Source organism: Lissotriton vulgaris, chromosome 11 (assembly GCF_964263255.1).
Source record: "Lissotriton vulgaris chromosome 11, aLisVul1.2, whole genome shotgun sequence".
NCBI classification, from domain to species: domain Eukaryota; kingdom Metazoa; phylum Chordata; class Amphibia; order Caudata; family Salamandridae; genus Lissotriton; species Lissotriton vulgaris.
In genome coordinates, this window is record NC_141699.1 from 226,743,998 (window position 1) to 226,764,966 (window position 20,969).

The following is a 20,969-nucleotide window of genomic DNA, read 5'->3' on the forward strand; positions in this document are numbered from 1 at the left end:
CTGAGATGCTCTTGTTTCATGCGACCTCCTTCGTTCACAAGGTTGCGCTTCTACCACTACCCGACTTCCTCCAACCTGTGCTTTCTTTCCTAAGCACAGGGCAAGCACCCAGGGCAGAAGATAAAGGCACTTCACTTGCTATTCTTTGAGAAACATCAAGTTGAAAAGAGACCCATGCTACTTTGTGACTTTATGTGGATGTATACTCCTGAGAAATGTATTATTTTATTTATTTATTTTTATATTAGGAGTTTTATATAGCGCTAGCCAGACCCGAGGGTATGGGAGCGCTTTACAAATGTTATAGTACAGGAATTTCAAATAGTCAAGTACAGGAATCTCAAATAGTCATCGGTATACATAGCGGCTCGGAAATCCCGGCGTGTAGTGCAACATAGGGGCAGGGCAGTACTGAGAACCTCGCAGAGTGCACGATTGTCTTGCGCAGAACCATTTCAAGGGAGGGGGGAGCGTGGAGGGGCAAAAGGAAGCTGGGAGGAGGTAGATTTTGGTGAAACGTGTCATGGTGCTGCTGAATGCAGGCTTGAGCCCTTTAGCGCTGGTTATCTGTCCAGGAAGGCACAGTTGAGGTAGAGGTTGTTTAGGAGTTTTTTTAATTTCACAAAGGACAGGATAATCCTAATGTCTGCTGGGATGGAGTTCCAGATTCTGGGTGCGTTTCCGGAGAAGGATCGTGCAGCGTTTTTTTGTTTACGTGTTTTCATAGGAATGAGCAGAAGGGAGTTGGAACTCCTGAGGTTCCTAGTCTGGCCTGCCTTTTTGAGTTTGGAGGCCGGGTATTCAGGTTTCCCTGTGTGGAGGGCCTTATGTGTGAGGCAGACCGTTCTGAATCTGGCACGCATCTCTATTGGGAGCCATTTTAGGTCTTTAAGTGCGAGTCCAATGTGCTCAAATTTTCTGACTCCGTTGACCATTCTGTCTGCTGTGTTTAGAGTTGTTTTGATGGGGGCTAGGTGGGTTTTCGCTGTACCGGTGAGGATAGCATTTCTGTAATCAAGTCTGGATAACACCAGGGATTGGGTGGCTTGTTTGAGGTCATTGGGCGGGATGAAGGGTTTTATTTTGTTGAGAAGCTTCAGATTGAGGAAGGCACTCTTTGCTGAGTTCTTGATGTGACTGACCATGTCAAGTTTGGGGTCTAGGGTAAATGCTAATGATTTAGTGGAGTTAGCCAGAGTGAAATTACAGTTGAGAGCATGAATTTCTTGAACCCATTCCATGATTTGGGGGTTTTCTTCTTTGTTTGAGAAGAGGAGAATTTCAGTTTTGTCTTGGTTGAGTTTGAGGTGGTTCTTGGATAGCCAATGCTGTACTTCTTTAGGAGTTTTGTTTAGTCTTTGAATATCTTCAAAAGAGGACGTTTCCAGATAGATCTGGTGTCGTCTGCATAGAGGTGAAAAGTGATGTTTTATTTTGAGAATGGAGGCGAGGGGTTCCATATAAATGTTGAATAGTTGAGAGGAGAGCACTGATCCTTGGGGGACCCCTCTATTGACAGGATGAGAGTCAGACATGAAGGTTTTGATTTTTATTCTTTGGGAGCGGTTGTGTAAGAAGGAAGAGAACCAATGTATGACCACCTCGTCTGCTCCTACCCTGTCTTGGAGAGCCTTGATGAGAAGGTTGTGATCCACCGTGTCAAAGGCTGCCGACAAGTCCAGGAGGATCAGTAGGCAGCATTTGTCGGTATCTAGAGATTTGTGAATATCATCCACGATGTAAAGGATCGCAGTCTCAGTGCTACAACCTTTTCTGAAACCAGATTGGTGGGGATCTAGAAGGTTGATGTTGTCCATGTGCTGAGTAAATTGAGAAAGAACACACTTTTCAAGAATTTTGGCAAGGAGGGGTAGATTGGAAACAGGTCTGAAGTTGTTGAGATTGTCAGAGTCAAGGCCAGGTTTTTTCAGGAGTGGGGTAACTTGACCGCTTTGAGGCAGTCAGAAATTACGCCGGTTCTCAGGGAGCTGTTTATGATCTTGCACCAGTATGGAGCTTTGGAGTTTCAGTATTTTTGTTGATTGAGTGGGTAGAGGATCTAATGCCTGAGCTGCGGGTTTGGAGGTGGTGATCAGATTGAAAATCTCGGTTTCAGGTATGGGGGTGAAAGATTTCCAGATTTTCATGGGGTGATTGAGTGCATTGGCTTCGGGTTCTGGGGATGAAATTGTGCAAGAGGTGTTGGGGTTGATGTCTAGAGAGAGCTCAATTTTGGTGATTTTGTCTATGAAGAAGTTGGCAAAGTTGTCACCCAGGTCTTTAGAGGCCTGGCCTGTGGCAGCAGAGGGTTTAGATGTTTGTTTTCTGATGATATTAAAAAGTTCTTAGGAATGTTTTTTGCCTTGTCCAGGGAGGTGCAGAAAAATGTGTTTTTTTCGTTGATAATGTGTTTTTTGTATATCCTTCGGGTTGCTTTGAGTTGCTCGTGGAGGCTTGTAGAGGGGTTTTTCCTCCATCTTCGTTCTGCAGCTCTTAGTTGTTTTCTTTCAGCATTGATGTCTGAGTTGAACCAGGGTTTTTTTAGTTTCAGAGGGGCTAATTGATCTAGGATGGAAGTCACAGTAGAGTTATAATGAGTGGTGAGTTCCGTTGTAGAGAGATCATCTGTGGAGGTAGGCAGGAGTGAGTCTACCCTTTTTTCAAAGTCAGTCATGGAGATCTGTCTAAGAGTTCACGTCCATCTGGGGGGTCTTGGGTTGAGGGTTGATGAGATATTGGTTGGGTAATGTGAAATCGGATAAGGTGATGGTCAGACCAGTACACAGGTAGGATCTAGTCTATCATGATGGAGTCCTGTTGGGAAATGATGGCATTCAGGGTCGCTCCTTTGTTGTGGGTGCCCTCTGAACAATGCTCGGTGAGGTTGTTGTTGTGCAGCAGCTCATTCAGTTTCTGGATTGCCAGGTTGATGTTTTCATTCCAGTGTATGTTCAGGTCTCCCAGAATTAGGCTGTTGGATCTAGGAGTGAACAATTAACAATGAGATCAGACAGGTGATCTGTGAAGGCAGTAGTGTTTCCTGGGGGATGATATAGGAGATGGAACTGGAATGTTTTATTGTCACTTGTGTTGATGTTAGCTGAGAGGCATTCACATGTGTTATAGTTAAAGGTGTTAATTTCTGTCACAGATATATTGTTGTTATGAATGATTGCTATACCTCCACCTTTTTGGTCTTTTCGGTCTTTGTTGATGATTGTAAAGCCTGATGGCACGATAGTGTCCAAGATTGGTGTCAAGCATTCGTTTAGCCACGTCTCGGTGATGAAGGCTATGTCTATGTCAATGGTGAGGATGGATTCTGCTATCCCAGTTGTATGCTTAGAGGCTGATCTGCAGTTTATGAGCATGCAGTTGGTGGAGATTGCCTCTTTGGTGGGGTTCTTTTTAAAGGGGGCCCTGGGGATGTTGGAAAGGGAGGCTGGGGGTCTGGGGTGTTTAGGAGGGGAGAGGGCCCTTCTAAAACCGGTGATCACCTGGATTTTGGATAGAGGGGTGGCAGTAGCTGGGGTGTCGGATGAGGAGGCAAGATCTGCTGCTTCACTCGGGGACCTCACTGCTCTAGTTCTGCTGGTATGTTCTGGGTTCGAAATATGATGCGAGGGGGGGGTTGGGAACCCCCTGTGGCGGGGACATGTGGTAAGCCCTTGGTGGGTGGGGTTGTTGACGGTGGGGGTGCTGTGAGGTTTATTGAGCGAGGTGAGGTTGGTTAGGATTTCGTTGAAGCCCTGGATTACGATGGATAGCTGGTTTTCGAGCAAGGTGAGACGTAGATCAGTCTCCGCTAATGTGGGGGTAGGGTGGTTCTGAATGGGTGCCCCCCAGGAAGGAGGTGTCCTAACGCTGCTATCACACACATAGTTCAATAGGGGGCGGCATGCTAAAAAATGTTTGTTGCATCCTTAACACGCAAGTGTGTCTAAGACTCCTCAGGCCATATTTACAATGAAAGTGACTCAGTGAGTGAAGCAAGCCATTTAGCTGCGCCACACTGAGTCACTTTCAAAGCACAAGGATGCGCATATTTACAACAATATGTCGCATTCCTGTGCTTTCCCCTGCGCTGGCCCACAATTAGCTATCATGCACTGACGCAGCCACACTTGAACCAGTATGCAAGGAGCCTGAGTCACAGGGATGATTGTTTATGAGCAGGAAGGTGTCCCTTCCTGCACATAAGCCTTAGAGATAATTTCCTCATTCTCTGTGTGCTGCAGAATGCAGCACGCATAGAAAGAGGAAACAAAAGAGGAGAAATTAACCCCTTCCATGCTGGGCCGTTTCCGCCGCTGTGCGGTAAACAAAAGAACAGGGGCGGGCCATGACGAACCCCAGCCATCATCAGCACACGAGCGCCGCAGAGCGTGACGGCTGGGGTTCGTCACCAGCATGGAAGGGGTTAATACATTTCTCCTCGTTGCGCCTCCATATGCCTCCCCTGGGAAGGCGTAGCATTCAGATGCATTTCCAGATTTACGATTTCTCGTAAATCTGGAAATGTTTCAGGTTCCCCAGGTTTTGCGTGGGAACACCCACAGGAACACCCATGGAACACCCCTTTGACGCAAAGTGCTGAGTGTAAAGGGGCTGTATTTACAAGGACAGGAAAAGCCATGCAGGGTGGCTTTTCCTTTCTTTGTAAATATGGGGCAGAAAATGTGCTGCCATGCGTCACAAAAAGTGACACACCTGGGGCGCAAGGAGCTTGTAAATAAGCCCCCTCCTATGTACTGCAGAAACATTTCCTAAAGTGCTTGGTGGCCCAGTACCCTAAGTGACTTAAAACATTTTCAAGGTTACTAGGGCTTTTTTGACTGTAGTGAAGGTTCAGTAATAAATAACATTTCGTGGGTGTTCTGTGGAAACTTATCTAAAACATCCTTAGAAATGTAACTAAAACATCCTTACCATAAAAGAAATATTTTAGCTTGGCAGCTACTACTAGTGTCGAGATAACAATAACGTTTTCTTTAACTTGATGGGGCAACAGGATGAGAAAAGGTTTAGATCCTAAGATATTTTCTGAGACATTGTGCGGTGTATGGCAAGGTGTGTCAGGGTGTACATTGAATCAAAACTTTCTTCAACAAAGGCCACTTTTTTTGTATTTGCGAAGTGGAGATTGAGACCAAAATTTCAGATCTATAAATGAATTCATGGCACTGTGGCATGTATCACAGAAATAGCAAGTCCTTGAGCATAAGTATGCCGGGAAGAGCTAAGATGTATTTCTCTAGAAAGGGGCCTCCCTGTACAAAGGTTCTTGTTACTCCCATGGGATGGGTGTTGTGAACAGAGCATATAGAGGCGGCCATGCTCTTTTCTTTCTCAGTCATTGATAATAGCATGCGGTGGAGCAGTTCATAGGAGACTTAGTCAATTGTAATCATAAAATGCAAAACAACCTACAGATGAAACCATGTTGTCTTTGCTACCAGGTATGCCAGGTCCATGGCTGACAACAAAAAGAAATCATATTAATTTGGAAAGTGAAATGAACTCCTGTATTCATTTTTTGGGTCCAGCAATGTTTTAGAATTTTGGAGGATGCTGTAGAGTAAGCAGCCGCGACCTGTGCAGGTAACAGAAGTGGGCGGTGGGGCCAGGTAAAGGGGGATTTCGAGGGACGATGCAGAGGGAAAATTAATTATTTATTTAATGTTCCCTCGGCATCGTCCCTCGAAATCCTCCCTTATACGACCCCACTGCACCACCACTGTTACCTCCACGGACCGCGGCTGTAAAACTAAATAAAGCAGCAGATACCAAAGGCTGTCTCATGGCGAATGTTTGAATTTGCTTTCTCTATCAAGGAGGGAAATAATGTGATGCAGGAACATGTTTAAGTGTCGGCCGACCACTAGGCAGGAGTCTTCTATAAATGGAAACTGGGAATCTGGAGAACGTGGACTGCTCAGCTCTGTGGGCAGGAGGACTTAGTCTTGACGTAGCTATGGCTGAAGTTCAAGGATGCCAAAACAGTTTGAGTCCTAGGACATTAACTGAGTCCTAGAAATTTGGGTCACTGTTGGTAGTTTGGCTTCCACTAGAGAAAGAATGTGTGTGTTCCATCAACAGCAACACCACCACAACATTACAGTTTGAAAGACATTATGTAAGTTAGCAATAGAGAGAACAACATGAGTACAATAGTGCAAAATAAGAATAACATTGTATGTGTCAACAATTACAAAAAAACAATGGGAAATACAAAAAATATTAATTTATGGTATGCGGTAGACTGGGATCATGCCACCCAATATAGCAGACCCAAGACGAAGAGCGACTGGGTAATAGGTGGTGGTTTTTCCTTGGCAAAATATTATCTTCGGAATTCGAATGTTTCACGATGCCACAAATATTCAGTGGGGGCAAGAGTGAAAGCTGTGTGGAGTAAGGATCCCATGAAGCAAGAAATCAATTTTTCAATATCCTACAGTATCCTAGAACTTCATTAGCAAAAGCTTCAAGCACCACAAACTGCTGAAGTGTGGCAAGGGAGGGTGGTTCTCATTTTTCAAAGGTTTGCACCCCGTCCCAGAGATCAAAAAAGTCTTGTGAAAAATTGGGTTTTTAGTTGGCAGAGGTATGCACCCTGTCAAAGCAGGAACCACAATCCTAGTCAGGGTAACTCTCAACGCACCCTAATATATCCTGCCCTCACCCTCTGGGAGTTTGACACAGAGCAGTCAGACTTAACTTAAGAAGCAATATGAACAGTATTTGTGCAACACTTCAAACAATAATGCAGTAAAAACACCACAAAAAAATCCACACCAGGTTAGAAAATGAGAGCTTAATGGTATAAATACAACAAGACCAAAAGGACAAAACTCAAATGAGTAGAAGTCAAGATATACATTTTTAAAAAATACATGTAAAATAGTGCTTAGAAGCAGTAAGTGCCTAAATGAGTTATCTGGTCACGCTGGACCAAGGCAAAGTCAAAGGTTAAATCCGACCGCAATGGAGAGTGTGCCAGATAAAATGTCCCACTTGGCCCGCTGGTTCCACTGCACCAGCTGATTCAGGTTTGTGTTGATGAAGAAAACGTTAGGTGGATCTGAGGCGATGCGTCGGTGTCGGGCCATGAAGTGGGAGAGATGTGTCAAGATTCTCCATGCAATGATGGCAATGCATCGGTTCCAAGTGCAGGGCGCTGGTTCTGAAGGCGAATGGTTGGCTACTGCTGTCATGTGTCTCAGTTAGGCCCAATGGGGAATACTGCCATTTTACATGCACACGTTTTTCCCAAGTTGCTTTCTCTTTACCACAATGACTTTTGGAACATATTTGCGTGTGTGACAGAGCGGATTAGTTTCCATGAAACTACACTTGCTTACAAGTTTAATTTCACAAGAATACTATCACGACACCTTGAGCAAGGTCTGAACATACATTGTGCAAATGTGGTTGTCTGTTGTTCATTCATGCGGGGACGCAGCTATCTATAGAATATAAACAATGGAAGCCTGACTAAAGGTTTCGACTCAGAGCAAGGATCCAGGTTTTAGGCAGAGGAGCACTTGCTGTCATTGCAAGGTTATTACACGCTGGAACCTGAGCTCAGCTGCTTGCTGATCCCTCTGAGAGGAGGGATTATCCAACTATTGACCAAGATTGAGACCCCCATACTTTCCCTTCAGTTAACAGGGATTGGATCATCCAATAGGGGAATCTTAGCAGAACACCCCCCCCCCCACCCTAGACACTTAGGTTAGGGAACATACAATAGGAGTATGCTATCTAGAGATTGTCTTATATGCATTCATATATACATTGATTAGATAGATGGTGGAACTGTTCCTTCTAGTCACTGTCCTTAAACTGCTAATTACTCTTATCCGCTTCTGTCTAATGATCATTACAACGCATATACTTTAACCAAGAATCACAATGGTTCACTACATATTAAAAACGCCCCTCTGTATATTCTTTGTATATTTCTTAGACAAAGAGCCCAAGTTACTCGGCAAAAGATCTGGTATAACAATTCCTGGGGGAGTCAGGGTTGTCATGTTCTGTGGTATTGCAAGCCATTTGCTTTCTGTCTAGGTTTAGGGGTGCTTATGGTGGCACTGTGAGCTAGCTGGTCAATCGGACAACATATTGTGCGGGGGTGCACAGAATCAGTCTGGCACCATCCCAAAGTGTATGTTGTTCAAGAAATGCACAGTTCCTCGTCCTGTCAACCCTAGACTACTGCAACGCTTTGTTTCTAGGTGCCCAGGAGAGAGTGCTTTGGAAAATGCAGGCCATTCAGAATGCCGCCGCCAGGCTCTTAGGGCGCATTCCCAAACATCATTCGGCCGCACTCACCATAAGACAGCTGCACTGGCTACCAGTGAAAAAGAGAATTATGTTTAAGTCCCTTTGCCTGGTTTACAAGGCTCTGAAAAATGTTGGACCCGCTTTCTTTGTCCAAAACCTTATCCCTTACTGTCCTCCAAGAACGCTACGCTCATCCTATCAGCATGAGTTAGTGGTACCTCGAACCAAATCTGTTTCATGGGGGGACAGAAGATTCATGGTAGCCGCACCTAAATTGTGGAACACATTACCACAATCGATCAGAATCAGCTCCTCCCTCTGGATGTTTCGCAAGCAACTAAAAACCTGGCTCTTCAACCAATGAACTCCTGCCCATGAGGCTTAAAACACTGCAGCAACTCTAGCGCCGAGATGCCCAAGGGCCGTCGTTCGCGCTTTATAAATGCTTTTATAAATAAATAAATAAATACTGAAAAGTGGAAACTACACAACACTGCTCCCATAGCAGGTGAGTGTAATGTGCCATCTCTGCTCCATGCCTCGACGAGGATAAGCCGGTTCTGATCCATGCAAAGGTGAAGATGTGCCGGTTCCAAGTCACATGAAGGCAAAGGTGTGCTAGTTCCAATAAGGATGCATGGGTTCTGGTTGTAGAAGAACCCTAGGCCTCACTTCCAAGTGTTTAAGACTGGGGTGGTACCACCTGGCAGGGAAGACATGCAGCTTGTGTAGTCCAGATGCAGGTAGTTGAAGTCTTTGATATCCCTGTGACTTAGAACAGGAGGCAAGCCAGCAAGCCCTTGGAGTCACTCTGGATTCAAGAGATGCAGGGCAAGTCATTCTCACCCACACAGAACAGCAAGCAGCAGGGCAGCTCTGTAACGCAGGAGCACAGGAAGGCAGACGTCCAATAAAGCAGCAGTCCATCAGAGTGGCAGTCCTTTCATCAGCACAGCAAGACTTCTTCCTGCCAGTGTAGTCACAAGTCCAGAAGTGTACTGTAGTTATGTTGTCAGAGGTCCAGTACTTATACCCAGTTGTGCATTTGAAGTGGGGGAGACTTTAAAGAAAGTTTTGATGTTCACAGAGGTCCTCCTTGGCTGCCCTCGCTCCAGATCACTATAGGGGTGTATTGAGCCCTTTGTGTGAGGACAGGGTGGAGCCTATTCAGATGTAAGTGTGAGGCTGTGCCCAGCTCCTCCATCTCATCTCCCAAGAAGGCCCATCAAGACACACCTCAGATCCCTTTGTGTGTGGCTGTCTAGAGGGAATACACAAACCCTAACTGTCACCCAATCCAGACTGATCAGAAACAGGCAGTAGGCACCAAATGGCTTAAGAAGGTAAATGGCAACTTTCTAAAAGTGGCATTTGCTAAACTGCAAATTAAAATCCAACTTCACCATTAGTTGTGATTTTAACTTTTGAGTCCAGTAACATCAAACTTGAAATGTCTATCTTTTCAACATTGGTAATGACACTTAAAAGATGTAGTTAGGTAATCCCAAAGTTATTCTATGGGAGGGATAGGCTTGGCTGATGTGAAATACGAAATTAGGACTACCAAGACATGTAAAACTCAAAAGTACAAGTCCAACCTTTTAAATGTGTTATCCTGCCCTGTGGGTTAGACAAGGCCTACCTAAGGGGTGACTTATATGTATAAAAATGGAAGGGTCAGGCCTGGCAAGAGGGTTATTATGTCATGTGGTCGAAGTGGCAGTGTAAACTGCACATAAAGGCTCTGCAGTATTTTGTGTTTTATATAGCGCAAGCTTGACCCGTGAGGGTATCAAAGCGCTTTACACGGTATACAGTGTAGAACAAACAAAAAGTTTAAAGTGCATAAGTATACAAAATCAACAAAAAGGATGGCGAGGGGCAGGGGTGCTGAGAACATAGGGAAAAAGGGGATACAGGTGTATGGTTACAATCTATGGTATCAAACTTCTCAGCACATTAATCCCACACTGATGCCAGCGTGGGATTTAATGTAAAATGCACCACAGAGGGCATCCTAGAGAAGCCCCCTGAAACCCTTACCAACCCCTTGTGACCTGACTAAGTTCACAAAGGAGAGGCTTCAAAGGCATGCCGCCTTTGAGAGCCTCTCCAGACCATTTGCTGCTTTCAGCAACTGGTCTCCACTGGTTTTACCCCCCACTTTGGACAGGAGAACCAGGGGGAAAACAAGTGAGGAAGAGAGGCTTGCCCACCTCTGCCAACTCCACCCCTAAGGTGAGGGAAATGAGATGAAGCACAACCTTGAGTTCTCTGCCATCTTGAGGATGGGGGGACTCAGCCAACCAGGGACAGGCTCCTGCCCCTCTCCTACTGGAGAGTGGCAGAATAGGGGGTGTACCCACCCCAGGGAAGGGACCCATTCGTCTCTTCCCTTTACCTAACTCTAACCTCCCTAAATGTTGTGTTTAGGGGGCACCCTGAACCTTCCTTCCTCAGATCCAGCAACCACAAGAAAAAGAAGAGAAGAAGAAGGATGAGAAGACTTGCAGCGCTAACAAGAGGGCGACACCCACTGACTTGACCCCAGCCCTACAGGCCTGTCTTTCCTCGAACCTACTCCTGCAAAACCCTGGCGTGTCCAGCAGCCATCAACCTCAGAAACCCCGGAGGACCTGCCTGCCTTCACTTTCCAAGCTGTTTCTCCCGTGAACACCGGACGTGTTTGAACTGCAGCTTCTGGTGCCAGCCAGAATCCGCGAATCCACCCCACTCTACACCTGCCGAACCCGGCCCGAGCTAGAGTGGAAAAATACGAGCAGGTCCCCCCAGCGATCCTGAGCTGAGTTCTGGCAACCCCTGACCTGCCTCAATCCTCAAGATAATGCCTGCAGACTCAATCCAGAGGACCCTACCCTTCCGCGACCAGAGCGGGTAAGAAAACCTGACGTCCCAAGGCACCCCTGCACCGGAAGGCCCACGGCCTTGTGTGCCCAACCAAGCAGTGCCTAGCCAACCCTCAACATCCCAACTTACCCCTCGAAGTGGTGGTCACTCCTGGAAGATCCTCATCCCAGAACCTGCTGTTGTCATGATTGCCGGCACTGAGGTTACTATTGTGGACGCGGCGGTACAAACTCCCGCACACTTCCAAGATGGCCCGATAGAAACGCATGCACAGGGTTAGTCAGAACAGGTTAAAGCCCTGCCTTTCCCAAGGGAATGCGCTTCGTGTTCTAGCTAGCCTGTATCTGTTCCCGTCACGTCAGTGCCGGTGCGCCGAGTTCCCCTCACTTCCGCGTCGCTTGGCGTTCCTGTTTCATTGTCGGGGCGTTTTGTTCCCTGTCTCTTCCGTCATCGTTGCTTCTTGATCCTGGATACCTGCGTAAAGAAGAAAGAACAGAAGGGAGAACTTACTTTAACCGTGGTAACGCTATTCAGCGTGTTGCGCTGTCTTCTTTATTTTCACATTTGTTACGTTAGACATGGCATGTTGTTTTAAGAGCAAGTTGCTCTGAAAATCCTTTGGGTATATTTAGTTGTTTTCCAGTTCGGCAGTCGACAGGAAGGCAAGGCGTGTCACTTAAAAATTGCAGGTGGGCAACCTCAGAGAAAGTAAGAGATGCATAATTACTTGGGGTAACCTATCACCAGTAATCCATACCTTTTAAATTGCAGCAGTACTCTGTCCTGACCCTATTCGTATCCACACAAACATTCCTGATATTACGAAGGGATCCTCTATACATTCCAGAATAGAAGGGTTTAAGAGATGACTTAAAAGACGCTTTAGCACAAGTTTTAGATCCCGCTGAATCATGTCCCGCATTTAGTGATTAAATTAGATCACAGGATCACAGAACGGAAGAAAGAAAAAGGCAAGTCAGAATATAAATGGCTAACGTATCGCGAAAAGAAACCCGAGCCCGAGAAGGTAGTGAATGAATCAGAGCCTATGCAAATAGGGAGTCTGTGGGGGCCTCTCAATGAGGAAGAAAGACAAAGAAGGCGTGACAAAAAGTTATGCTTATACTGTGGCAAACAGGGCCATTTCCTTAGAGAGTGTCTAGTCAAGTCTAAACAAAGGGCTTCGGAAAACTAGTAAGCCCGAAGTCTCCAGAGACAAGGACTTCGGATAGCTCAGGACTAATTGTCTCATCCCTAGATATCATGTTAAGTCAGCCACAGCATCTCTTTATCTCTTCCCTTCTACAATGGGATCATAATGTAATCGAAGTTAAGGTGATGATAGACTCCGGGGCTACTGGCAACTTTATGGACATACAGTGGGCTCAGAGGTGTAAGATCCCTCAAGTGTCCAAAACCGCCTGGGAAGAAGTAACTACTATTGATGGTAGCCCCTTAAAATCAGAGTCTGACACCCATACCACTATTGAGTTGTCTTTGGTAATTGAACAGAAACATAAGGAAACATTTCTTTTGATCTGATTCAGTCCCCCCAATTCCCTGCTACTTTGGGAATCCCGTGGTTATGTCAGCATAACCCTTTGATTGATTGGACAGCTATGACAGTTAATTTCAATTCAGAGATTTGTAAAGATCATGTCCCATTAATACCAGAACGCACAACATCTAGTATTTCTGTCTCTAAGGCACAAGAAGAGACATTAGCTATTGCTGGCGAAGGTACATTACCCTTTGTCTATCAGATCTATAAAGAGGTATTTGATAAAGTACAAGTCACTAGTCTCCCTCCGCATAGGGTTTATGACTGCAGGATTGATCTACAGCCTGGAGCCCGCATACCCTGCAGTAGGGTGTATTCCTTAACTGAAAAGGAGAATGTTTATTTGAGAGACTACCTGGATGAGATGTTAAGAATAGGGTTCATCCATCGGTCCAGGTCCCCTGTGTCATCATCCCTTTGTTTATTCCTAAGCATGAAGGGGGTCTCAAATGCTGCATCCATAATAGGGCACTAAATGCAATTACTATCAAGAACAAATACCCATTGCCTTTAATCTCCTCTCTCCTTGATCAAATCATAAACGTTTGTATATTTACTAAATTAGATCTACGAGGAGCATATCATCTTGTGCGCATCAAGGAGGGAGACGAATGGAAAACAGCATTTTGTACTAAGTACGGTTTATACGAGTATTTAGTGATGACTTTTGGGCTTTGTAATGCCCATTCGGCTTTCCAGTTTTTCATAAATGAGGTTCTTAAGGACATGCTGGATCAATATGTTATTGCTTATATTGACGACCTCTTGATATTCTCTCCATCCCTGCAAGAACACGAAACTCATATAAAGAGACTATTGGAAAGGCTACAGGAGAACCATCTGTACTGTAAATTGGAAAAATGCCAGTTCCACAGACAACAAGTCAGTTTTTTGGGATTCCTTATCTCTCCCCAGGGTCTTAGTATGGATCCCCAAAAGGTAGAGGCTATTCATCAGTGGCCTGCCCAACAAAATGTAAAATAAACACAAAGCTTTCTTGGCTTCGCCAATTTTTACAGGTGATTTATAAATAATTTTTCTGAGCTTGACTCCCTCATTACCAGACTGTTGAGAAAAGGAAAGGTGTTTCAATGGACCTCTCAGGCGGAATAAGCCTTTAAGGAGCTAAAGAAAGCTTTCACACAGGGTCCTATTCTTCGCCATCCAGATCCTTCTTCTCTATATGTGGTTGAGGCAGACTCTTCACAAGTGGCAGTTGGGGGTGTGCTCTCTCAGGTAGACCATAACACAGGAATGCTATATCCGGTGGCTTTTTTTTCAAATAAACTAACACCTGCAGAGATTAACTATGCAGTAGGAGATAAGGAGTAATTGGCCATCAAGAGAGTGTTCGAAGAGTGGAGACAAAATTTGTTGGGAGCTAATCACACTATAACTGTACTGTCAGATCATCACAATCTGCAATTACTGAAATCTGCAAGAGCATTATCCATGAGGCAATTAAGGTGGACTCAGTTCTTTAGTGAATATGATTTTGTTATACAGTTTCGTGCAGGAAAAAAGAACGGCAAGGCTGATGCATTGTCCCGTTTAGGTTATGAACCCCTACAGGTCTTAGACAAACTTCCTTCAATTATTCCATGAGAATGAATAATTGGAGTACTGAGTTGCAAAAATGATTTTATAGGACAGGTTGAAAAGGCTCAAGAAGCCTCAGTTATGAAGGAAGTAGTAGGAACACAAGAAGTTATCACAGAGCAGGGCTTGGCTTATGTACAAGGTTGTCTGGTACATCCTACTCATGAATTAAGAGTACAAGCATTAGAGTGGTGTCATTCACATCCTCTGGCAGGGCATCCAGGGTACAAAAAGACTATAGAATCCCTAAAAAGACAATTTTGGTGGCCAAACATGAGAAAGGATACTAAACAATTTATTCAGACCTATCATGTATGCGCTCAAGGAAAGGTTTCTCATCAAAGTCCCGTAGGATTGCTACAGCCTTTACCTACTCCCCCACGTCCCTGGCACACAGTTTCACTTGACTTAATAGTAGAATTGCCCCATACAAAGAGAGGCAACACTATCTTCTTAGTGGTGGTAGATCTGTTCTTTAATATGGCTCATTTCATTCCCCTGTCAGGTCTCCCCACGTGCCGAACATTAGCTGTTGTCTTTTTGCAACAAGTAGTACGCTTACATGGGCTTCCATCAGTTTTAGTCTCAGACAGGGGGGCTCAATTTGCCTCAAGATTTTGGACTGGGTTATGTGCCTTACTTCACATTAAAGTAAACTTGTCTTCTAGTCATCATCCACAGACCGACGGCCAGACGGAGAGGGTAAAACAATGCTTTGAACAGTACATCAGAGGCCAAGTTCTGAATACCATGGAAGAATGGGATGAGTTGGTCTGGTTAGCAGAACTGTCGTACAATAACAGCTACCACACTTCCACAGCACACACACCATTTTATTTCACCTACGAGTACCATCCCTGGCTTTTCTCAGTTCCCCAGTTGTCTTCATGTTCCACTGCTGCAGCAAGTGATTTAGTACAAGGTTTGCAAGATATACACAAGTCTACCCTAGTAAACCTAAACCAGGCTAATGTCCGATATAAGAAGGGAGCAGACGCTCACCGAAGTTTAGAACCAGATTACAAACAGGGGGACGAGGTGTGGTTATCAACAAGAAATCTAACCTTGAAAGGATCTAGTAAATTCAAACCCAAATATATAGGTCCTTATAAAATCTGCAAAGTAATAAATCCAGTGGCGATGATACTGGAGTTGCCTGACTCTCTGAAATGCCATCCAGTGTTCCATGTCTCCCTTTTAAAACCTGTGGTTCCAGGTACCTTTGTTCCTGACGTTCCTGGTCCTGTTGAGTTGGAGGATGACCTTGAATACGAAGTAGGTGCCATCATTGATTCTAGGAGAGTGAGAAACAGGCTCCAGTATCTTATTCATTGGAAAGGGTATGGTATTGAGGAACGTTCTTGGGAATCAGTAAGTCAGGTCCATGCCCCTCGCCTGGTGCGAGCCTTTCATAGACGGTATCCTGATAAACCCAAGCCAGTAGGAGGGGCAGTGGGGGGGGGGGGGGTATACTGTCATGATTGCCGGTACTGAGGTTACTATTGCGGAAGCGGAGGTACGAACTCCCGCACACTTCCAAGATGGCCCGGATAGGAACGCATGCGCAGGGTTAGGTAGAACAGGTTAAAGCCCTGCCTTTACCAATGGAATGCGCTTCGCATTCTAGCTAGCCCGTACCAGTTCCCGTCACGTCACTTTCTGTGCGCCAGGTTCCCCTCACTTCCGCGTCGCTCAGCGTTCTTGTTTCATCGTTGGGGCATTTTGTTCCCTGTCTCTTCCGTCAATGTTGCTTCTGGATCCTGGATACCTGCGTAAAGAAGAGCGAACAGAATGGAGAACTTACTTTAACCGTGGTTACTGTATTCAGCGAGTTGCGCTGCCTTCTTTATTTGCACATTTGTTACGTTAGACAAGGCATGTTTGTTATATCCTGATCATCTCCTTCCCTGCTGCTCAGCCTGTGTGTGTGTGATGTCATTGGAATGTTCCTGTGTGCATGGTTTGAATGTGTGGTCAGTTGGATTGAGTGGGCTGAGCAGCTGGATGCTGCTCCCGGTGGGGCCTCCTTTTTGCCTCCTTCCTTCCTCCTTCTTACCCTCCTTATTACCAACTTTAACCAATAAATACCTACTTAAGAATACCTACGTCTACTGGATCTATTTACATAATTAAGTACTTTTCTGAATGCAACAATGTTGTTTTAAGAGCAAGTTGCTCTGAAAATCCTTTGGGAATATTTAGTCGTTTTCCAGTTGGGCAGTCAACAGGAAGGCAAGGCGTGTCACTTAATAATTGCAGGTGGGCAACCTCAGAGAAAGTAAGAGATACAACATTACTTGGGGTAACCTATCACCAATAATCCATACCTTTTGAATTGCAGCAGTACTCTGTCCTGACCCTATTCGTATCCACACAAACATTCCTGATTTCACGAAGGGATCCTCCTATACATTCCAAAAACGAAGAAGAGAAGCTAGGTATATAATTATACTGTGCATAATTTCAGTATTCACTGCTTGTGGTATATTCTCTCTAACTTGTGTCCCCCTTCTTTACAGTTTTATTTGTTTACTACTGAAGTACTCCAGCAGTTTCCTGGGTGGTGACATACTTTTGCAGTTCCTGGGTTGTCACGGAGGAGTGTCTTCCCTTCCTTACCTTGTTTTATTTCCCTTCTTCCCCTGGTTACCTTTTGTTGTCTGTTTTAAACAGGCACAATAGGTGGTTGGGGGAGGTTGTGGACCTTTCTTCATTTCCCTGATGTTCCTGTAGAAAAAATACAGGTGAGACCTTGTTAGCTGTGTTGCTTTGTCCCGGAGAATCTCCATTGAAATCAACAGGGCACCCAACCTCTGCACCCAACTACACTGCACCCGGCTACCCTAGTGCAGCTGAGGGTGCCCCTTTTGTGCTAACCTGGTCCCCAACTTGCCCTGAGCTTAATCCTAGGAGCTTTGCTCCCACAACCCTGTGGCCTGCTTGCCAGCAGCCTCCAACCAGATTCCCCCCTATCCTCCATAGGATAACATTGGGCCTTAACACTCTGCAACTGGCCGCCCGAGTGCCGCTGAGGGTGCAACAGCAGTGCATCACTGACCCTGGGAGACCCCTGAGTCTAACCCTAGAACCCTAACTCAAAAGACCGATTACTTACCTCGAAACTGATAACCTACATTTCCTCATAGAATAACATTGACACTTTTTCTCCCAATAAGTGTTTCAACTTTTGAAAACTAAGAATATTCCTTAAAAATCACACAAATAACCAAACGAATTTTCTCAACTGTTTTCAGGCAATGTCCCAATGATGAATCTAGGCATCCAACACTGAGTAAGAAAAGTACTGTTAAAGTAACTTACCTGCAAATTGAATTTCCTTCCATAGGATAACATTGGTGGTTCTATGTGAAAAAGTTTCGAGTGTCAACTTTTGAAATCCAAGAATATTCTTTAAAAATAGTACAACTAACTAAAACGCATGTACGCAACTGCTTTCAGGAAATGCCCCGGTGCTGAATCTAGGATCTAGCACTGTGTTAGTAAAAGTAATCCAAAAAGTTATTAATTGCATTTTACTGAAAAAGCCTATTGATTCCTATGTACTGAGTCTACTAAACTTTGTTTTGAAAATATTCAACAACAGCATCTTGTAGCTGAAAAGTATTTATATGCTTACCTGTACCAGGCTTGCTTGGTTCTAGAATTAAAACAACAGTATATGTTTTATACAAAAACAATTGGCCTAGAGCAAATGAATTCACACACTCACGAGAGCGTGTGAATTCATTTGCTGACTGATTGTGTACATCAAATGCCTAACACTGTCCTCTGATACTGCCTTACAGCTCCACTTTAGAGAGTAAGGTTCTATCTAACCTTAACCTTTGCCAGCCAAACCTCCGGAGTCCCTTGGACTCTATACACACTGTACCTCACTTTGGTGCAGTATATATAGAGCCGGTTTCTTACTTACTTTCTTGGAGTAGTGTGGCTCACTGGTTAGAGGTGGCAGACCCAGAAGCAGAGGTCGGCCCGGGACCAGGGTTCAATTCCCGATGTGGCAGGGGGTTGGGCCAATGTCAGCGGGCTCGATAAATCTCGCCGCGGTGCCACTCTAACCATGGGTCCCACTCAGCAAATCTGGGCAATAGCTTGCTTAATCTCCACAAACGGCCCCATCAACGCCGGGGATGCCTGGCTTCACCTTGGGGGTGCCCAGTAGGGACCATCTCACAGGGAAAGCCAGGACGGGTTCCCCAGCGTTATACAGCGCCAGGAAACCTACGGGTAGCAGTGCGCTTTACAAGCTCAAATACATTACATTACATTTACACCTGACCACTGTGAAAATACCCAGAGGAAAACAATGCCAGTTCAGCCCTATTTGATACACACTCTGAAGGAACAACAAAAAACTAATAATTATACTGCAAGTTTATTTTGAGAACACCGTGCTGTGTTTTTTCTAAACAGTTTATATAGCCTTCGAACCATGTAGCAAAAGCAGCAGAGATCAAATCCCCAAGGCAGGAACAGTGGCAGCATTGTGTCATAGCAGTGTGTGTCCTCCATTTATTTTACTTCACTCTAACAGATTTTCTTTACAAAAAAAAGATTTCCAGAGATCCAAGTTTCAGACCTCAGGCTTGGCCATACGTAACTGTTGCTGGTGAATGACTGCTGGTGCTGGGGGGTATAAGAGGCTATATCTGGGTATGCGTATAAGAAGCGGACTTTGGTATGTGAGGTCATTCTTCTGTATATTCAGAATACCCCTTGGGCATGTTTGACTCTGCCTAGTTATGTGGGACTATTCCTGTTCACTTAAAATGAGAACCAATACTCTGGAATAACATTTGTCTGTATTCAGACTGATGTTTGGGTACAAACTTAGTTGATTTGCTAAGAATATAATGTTGGTATGAGGAATAAATTAATGTATCGAATGAAAATTGTATGGTAATATTTGGTGGCAACATTAGTGCATTTTCTGAAGTTAAAAAGCTGGTGTTTGGGATCAAAGGAGCATGTTTTCTAAAAATGAAAAGCTGGATAGTTTGGCACAAAGCTATGTTTATTTTTCTGAAATTTTCACACTGATATTTTGTAATTGCATTTGTGAATTCACTAAAGTAAAAGACTATGGGTCAGGATTGTGGAAAACAACAGCGAGACATGTAATTTCGCAATGACTTTCTTTGCATTGGAATTTGGCCATCATTGAGACATTTAGATCTGTCTATGAATTGTGTGTCATTTTGTAGCCAAACTATACAATTAAAGGCATTGGTTAGTTCATTTTCTTCAAACCTTCCTCTGTGGGAACCATAGGCAAGCCTCTGGGAGGAGAGGGACAGGTTTACTCACTCTCAGGAAAAACAACCAACTAGTTCCAATGTAGACCAAAGATTTTTGTCCTCCCCACCCCCTACTTTGAAATAACAATACTTACCACTGACACAATGTCTCACAGCCTAGGTCTGGAGGATGCTGAGGGATGCACGGGGGTCCGAGCCTATTAAAAGCAGCAGCCGTCGAAACAGAAGCCAGCTCGCAGATCTCAAAAACAACATAAGGTGCCATTCAACCTTGTGCTATCAAGCACGGCTGACGCCTTAACTAATATAGCAATAGTCCACTCTTTGCTTACCTGTTGTGACCATTGCTGCCCCAGGAGGAGAAGGACCACGCACCGAGCGCTGAGGGGCCGCCATTGCTTGGACCGACGCCGGGGGGACCAGAAACTACCCTTCCCGGCTTCTTTAAGGAGAAAATTGAAACATCAGCTAACTCCTCCAGGGAAACTTTTAAAATTGTTAATCAATTGCTCAAAATCCCTGCCCCTATAACCATACACAGGGACCCCGAACTAAGATGCGACCAGTTAGCGGAGTTTTTCGACAGCAAAATTAAAAAAATCCTAGATAGCCTGCCCCAAATGCCCACCCTACTCTCGAGAGAGGCCTCTACCCCCATTTCTCCCAGTCCTCAGCTCGAGGCCTTCAGTACTATCACCAGGGATGACTTCAGTAACACGTTAACAATTATAAAAAGTGGCTCTCCTTCTGACCCAGCCCCTATGCACATCCTCAAACAAATTGTGGGGACGATCTCACCTAAGGCCACAGAGCTCCTAAACACCTCATTCGCCACAGGCATTGTCCCCCCTAGCTGGAAACAAGCTAAAATTAAAACACTTCTTAAGAAACCTGGATTAGATCCCTTGGACTTGGCCAATTACCACCCAATTTCCTTGCTTCCAGGAATGGGTAAAGTGGCTGAGAAGTTGATGAATAGGCAGCTCTCAGACTATTTGGAAAAGAATGGTCTTCTGAGCGACTCCCAAACTGGTTTTCGCCCGGGTCAGAGTACAGACACTGCCCTTCTGGTGGCTACTGAAGAAGCAAGATGCATCTTAGATTCAGGGGGATCTGCAGCCCTGATCCTCCTGGATCTAAGCGCTGCATTTGATACCGCCGACCACCCAACCTTGGTTCAGCGTCTTGCCAAAGTTGGCATGACAGGGTCGGCTCTTAGATGGCTCGAGTCCTTCCTTGATAAAAGATCGTTCAGGATTTGGGAGAATGGCTCAATGTCCAAACCTGTCCCCTTGCAGTGTGGGGTGCCGCAGGGCTCCTCCCTGAGCCCCACACTGTTCAATGTCTATATGGCCCCGTTAGAGGAGGCA